Raw genomic sequence first — 6,589 nt, 5'->3', positions numbered from 1 at the left:
TGAGAGAAGGCGGCCTCTGTTCAAACACAAAGACACACTCAGACAATATTCACTGCTCAGAATGGAAATATATATATTTTCTTTTCATTCTGAAAGCAATTTCTTCTTTCAATTTGGAGTCAGAGAAAAAAGAGGCACTCTGAGTGTATGAGTGTGTGTGAGTGGCGGGGGGGGGGTAGAGAGAATGCATATCTGAGAGCGCGCGAGAGAGAGAGAGAGAATGACACTAGATAAAACATTAATGGAAATCATGTTAGCATTAGATACATTTAATACCGGATGAAAACGCATTGTTTAAAAGATTATGAGGCCTTTCTTAAAAACAGAAAGGAGCCGAATGGGATGACGGTCGCTGCAAGAAAGCGACCCCACCACAGGTTATTTCATTTTTAAGTTACAGTTAGTTATAGTTACATTTACATAGCGCTTTTCTAGACACTCAAAGGGGGGGGGGGGGGGGTGTCTCCTCAACCAGCACTAGTGTGTAGCATCCACCTGGATGATGTGACGGCAGCCATATTGCGCCAGAACGACCAGCACACACCAGATATTAGCGGAAAGGAGAGTGATGACCACAGAGAATCAGGACCTCGGTTTAATGTCTCATGCGAAAGACAGTGCTGCTTTTACAGTATTGTGTCCCTATCACTATACTGGGGCATTAGACCCCCACACAGACCCCACAGGGTGTGCGCCCCCAGCTGGCCTCACTAATACCACTTCCAGCAGAAACGAGGTCTCCCATCCAGGTACTGGCCAGGCTCAACCCTGCTTAGCTTCACTGGGAAAGCTTTCGTATTTAATGGAGCATGCATGATAATGAACCTTCCACGTTTTCCTTAAGAAAGCAGTACAGTAAATCTGCGCTCACTGTTCACGTCTAAAGGAACAACTGTACACCTGTTCATGCATGTAATTATCCAATCAGCCAATAATGTGGTAGAGGCACAATGCAGAAATCATGCAGATACAGTTCAAGAGCTTCAGTTAACGTTCACATCAAACATCAAGACTGGGGGAAAATGTGATCTCTGTGACTTTAACCGTAGCATGGTTGTTTGTGCTAGATGGGCTGGTTGGAGTATGCAGAAAAAGGTCAGAGGAGAATACCCGGACTTGACCGAGCTAACAGGAAGACTACGGAAACTCAAATCTTTACCACTCAGATGTGCCACCGATGTTCCACAACAGTAACGTAACTATAAAGGGATAAAAAGTACAATGTGACATTCATCCATCGACACACTATTGTAATCGTACGCAAACCGCTGCGGTATAAGAGGAATAAAACACTTTGGGACACAGAACGTTCCGCGTGATAATCGTAACTCTGCTTCGTGTTTCTTCGTCATCTTTTATTTCTTATTTAGCTACTTGGAAGCCTCGCAGACAGGGAAACACTGTGCTGTAAGTTCCGACGTATACCTTTCTCCCAGAGGGACTGACTAAAGAACCGTTAAGACTTCTAGACCGAACCTTTACTTTTAAGAGTTTACAGTTAAGCTGATGAGGTTTAAGGGTCTTACTCAAGAAATCAGCGGTGTCTCCGGCGTGCAGCGGGGCTTGAAATCATAACCACTGGATTTTTTTTTCTTTCACATGTCCTGCTTGTATACATAGAGTCCACTGAACGATTACGCAACAGAAAAAGCACTGTATTGCATTTTCATCAGAAGAAGACGATCGCATTCGTCCCTAGACATAAACCGCCACTTCGGAAGACGTTTCTTCGCTCGAATATTTCACCGAGATAAAATGCACTGTTGTTGAACTGTCTGAGTTTCACTGTTTACTTACATAATCTCACAAATAGCTCCAGACAGGAGGTCAGTGTGACTTGTAAACGCGATTACATCTCCGCTATTATGCTGTTTGGAATCATTTTCACATTATAGTCATGGAACATGAAGTCAGTGGGATATTACGAATATGCTTCGAGTCAGTGGGATATTTTATGATTTATGCCGCAGCTAGAAACTCCGTGAAAGGAAAGGAGAGCTAGTGAGAAAGCAAGATCATTACGAGCAATCGCTGCTATCCTTTATGAGCGCCTTTGCCAGAGAGATAGAACAGAAGGACGAGAATCGAGGAGGAGCGCTGAGCTCGTCCGTGTCCGTGTCCGTTCCTCTTGGACCTGGGTGTCTTTCAGAGACTCTATTTACCTTCTGGCTACCAATCAGGAGCAATTTGTAAAGGTGTGACGACTCTATAGCCTTTACTTACTCAAACCAGAGAGGTGAGGAATGAGTCGATTAGCCTGTCCTTCAGAGGGGATTTCCAGCTCCTGTGTAAGCGTACAGGCCCGAGTTAGCCGGCTAGTTTATTACCCGCACTCAGACCTCCTCCAGTGACCAATCGTTCAGAAAAGACGACTCCGTTAAACACTATGTCATTCCTCGTATAGCGCGTGTCTTTTTGACCGACGTGGATGGATTGCATGTTGCCAGAGAAGGAAAGAATAAAATCGGGGACTTCACGGCATGCGACGTGTGTAGCTGTACGTGTCTGAACTGAATAAGATTATAGTATTCAAATGACTTTACGTTTTTACAAGGTCTATTAGCTTTGGTTGCAGTTCTAAAGATGGTTTCCTACTGAAGGCCAGCTGTATTATGCTTAGTAATCAGACTATTGTCTAGACTATCCGTCTTGGTTCATTATCCACAGGTCAAAGAAGTCTAACCGAATTCATTTACTGGATCGAGTCACTCCAGATCACTACAGTCTAAACAGTGCCTGATGATACCCGGACTGTGCTTCTGGGTCTACGACGGTGGAATGAACCCACTTTATTCATTCTGCAGATTCCACTGATGCAGAAACACCATGTATGTATGTATGTATGTGTACCAAAAGTATGTGGACACCTGACCATCATACGCCCATATGTTCTTGTTGAACATCCCATTCTAGATTTATTCCCACTTTGCTGTTATAACGCGCTGCACTCTTCTGGGAAGGCTTTCCACTAGATTTCGGAGCGTGGCTGTGGGGATTTGTGTTCGTTCAGCTACAAGAGCGTTAGTGAGGTCAGGCAATGATGTTGGGTGAGGAGGTCTGGGGTGCAGTCGGTTCATCCCAATGGTGTTCAGTGGGGTTGAGGTAGGTCAGGGCTTTTCTACTCCAACCTTAACACACCGTGTCTTCACGGAGCTCGCTTCGTACACAGGCTCGCTTTGCGCTGTACTCATTTTCGACACACGTGACTCGAAGAGGGCTCTGGCGGAATGTGCGTGGTGATGACGTGACATGGCGCGTCTTGGCCCAGATCTGTTGAAAATCTGCGGACATTTTGAAAATGTGCGAAATTATCGAGGCGTTTGCTTGATTTTGTGTTCATTTCTCGCGATCCTGGAGGGAGTGATGAATAGCAAAAAACACTAACGTTCAGAAAAAAAAAAACAACAAAAAAAAAACATCCTTGTTACCGAATCGCACTGATTGATGACGTAAACAGGACGCGGGTCGTGTCGTTTGCGGTTCTACTTGGAGAACACGCATTATCACAAAATACGTTATAGAATTCGGCAAGTAATGTGCATCAAGTAATAATCTTACAAGACCGTGCAGTGTCAAAACCGGCTTCAATATGATCTATTTTTATGGTGGGATTTTTAACAATAGATACAAATCCAGATGTAGATTTATATTGAAATCCCTCACGAGCAAGCCTGAGGCAACAGTGCTAAAGAAAAACTCCCTGATTCGAAGTGATAGGAAGCAGAATCATCCTGTTCTGGGTGACACTGAATAGTGCGATTATGCATCATTACTCTTCTACTATAAACTCAAACAGTACAACAGAGTGCTGAAATGATGTTCCGAACGAGTATATGGTGAAAAAGAGTCCTGGACGTGTCGAGCAGGACAGTCTTTATGATTACAGCAAGAGTACTTAGGTACTATCGGATGATTACTTTGGGATATTCCACAGGATATTCCTCTCGATTAAAACTCTATCATCTTTAATGTGCTTTGTGAGTGTCTGTAACACTCCTGACTGCTCATGCTTACTCCAACCCTCTTGTTTATTTATTTTTTTTTTTTTAGTATTTAATTAGAGCGCTTTCTGTTTTTCATGCATCTATCTGACTCTTTTTTTCTGGTCACTTGGTTGAAATTTAACCTCGCAGCCCCGGTATCACTGTCGGCTCTTTAACACCTCTATGCTCTGCCTCATTGTAAGTCGCTTGGGATAAAAGCATCTGCCAAATGAATAAATGCAAATGTAAATAGCGTCACTCTTATGTGTGTGTGTGTCTCTCTCTCTCTCTCTCTCTCTCTCTCTCTCTAGCTTTCCCTCTCTCTCTCTCTCTTTGGTGGGTGTGAGTATACGATCTGAATCATTTTCAGTTTGAGTCTCTTGATCAAATCCGTGGTGCCCTGTCAGCACCCCCTCACAGAAACAGTGGACACACGTTTTTCCTTAATCCCCTAATTAAGACACATTGTTAGCTCGCCGCTTTGTCCCAGGAGGTTTGCCTTGCTTATGAGTAAACACATTCTGCGCACGAATGCTAATTAACTCCGTTTACACTCCGAGACACTCGGAGCGTGCTCTTAAAAACATTGTAGCGGGAATATCTGAAGACTGTAACAGACATCGCTTAATAGACGTGCATGTAGCCAAGTGCATGCACCTTCCAGAGCAACAGCAGGTAACAAAGCACACTACTAAGAATGTCCGTCGTCTCAGCCAAGCCCACGCGCCAACATTTAACCTTATGTTTGAACGTGCGCACATAGCAGCAGTGCTATGCATTTTGTAAGGGTGTATATTTATCCATGTTGAGACATGACCTGCAATGTTAGTACAGTTTAGAGATCCGTATGATGCCACGCAGTGAAATACATTGCAATACGATATGATGCAGCATTGTGCAAAAATGTAAAAAAGATTCGCTTTGAGGAGTTTTATGAAACACCTCAGGCATTAAGACACATAGGCCATATGTCCTCACTGGGATCGAGGCACACAGGCCACATATCCTTTTCTGGAATCAAGGCACACAGGCCACACCTCCTTCACTGTGATTGAGGCACACAGGCCACACCTCCTTCACTGTGATTGAGGCACAGAGGCCACACCTCCTTCACAGGGATCGAGGCACCGAGACTACATCTACTTCACTGGTCAAGCCTCTGTCATCGATATTGAGGCACAAAAACCTTTAACTGGCATTGAGGCACAGAGACCAAGCCTCCTTCACTGGGATCAAGGCACAAATCTCTTTCATTGGGACTGATAGAGAAAGATCAAGCTTCCACCATTCAGACTGAGAAACAGAGGCTGTACCTCCTTCACTGAGACTGAGACACTGAGGCCATGTTTCCTTCACTGGGACTGAGGTAGAGGCTGTACCTCCTTCACTGAGAATGAGACACAGAGGCCATGTCTCCTTCACTGGGACTGAGGTAGAGGCCGTACCTCCTTCACTGAGACTGAGACACAGAGGCCATGTTTCCTTCACTGGGACTGAGGTAGACGCCGTACCTCCTTCACTGAGAATGAGACACAGAGGCCATGTTTCCTTCACTGGGACTGAGGTAGAGGCTGTACCTCCTTCACTGAGACTGAGACACAGAGGCCATGTTTCCTTCACTGGGACTGAGGTAGAGGCTGTACCTCCTTCACTGAGACTGAGACACAGAGGCCATGTTTCCTTCACTGGGACTGAGGTAGAGGCTGTACCTCCTTCACTGAGACTGAGACACAGAGGCCATGTTTCCTTCACTGGGACTGAGGTAGAGGCCGTACCTATTTCACCGAGAATGAGACACAGAGGCCATGTCTCCTTCATTGGGACTGAGGTAGAGGCATGCCTCTGTCATTGGAAACAGATACCACAACTCCTTAATTGGGACAGAAGCACACATAGCACTCCTCCTTAAACACTGCTGACTGGCACAGAGACCACGCCTCCTTCATTAGGACTGACAATACCAAGAAAATTCACGTAATATTTCTGAATAATGCATTCCTTGTTGTTTTGAAACAGTGCAGGTGTACAGTAAATACTGAAACAGGTGCAGTGATTCAAATGAATACATTTTACGCCCATAATGGTTACCTCTCATGGGCATGTAGCTAAATGATGAATACTTGGAAGAAACACAAACACAAGCAATTCTTCCTTTTTGATGTGAAGGGGGGAAAAAAAGCCGGATTTGCATTTGCTGCCTCGAGCACATTCACACACATAGCCACAGTTTTATGGGTACGTGCCATCGGCAGCTGGCACACGCACGATGTGCCGCTTTTCAAGTGTTTCACAGCCCCTCTCTGGTACTTTATCACTGCATTTTCACCTGCTTCAAATGCCTATACTGTTCATTTCAGGACCATGGACAGGGACACGGCTGGACGCCACAGGTGCCTACAGGAGTGTCACCCAGGGGTGTAAAACGTGTCTGTGAAATTTTACACAAATTCCTGTCTGTGGATTTGCACTGCATTTGAATCGATGAAGGAAGGAAAACGTACATAGGAATGTATTCCAACAGCGTCTGCCTGAAAGTCACATCACCCACAGCCAACTGCGAATGTGCGAATACTAATAACGGACAAATATCAAACGCAATTTCATTT

Source organism: Ictalurus punctatus, chromosome 12, assembly GCF_001660625.3.
Source record: "Ictalurus punctatus breed USDA103 chromosome 12, Coco_2.0, whole genome shotgun sequence".
Lineage (NCBI taxonomy): Eukaryota > Metazoa > Chordata > Actinopteri > Siluriformes > Ictaluridae > Ictalurus > Ictalurus punctatus.
The sequence above is the reverse complement of the archived record's forward strand: the minus strand, read 5'-3'. Positions refer to the sequence as shown.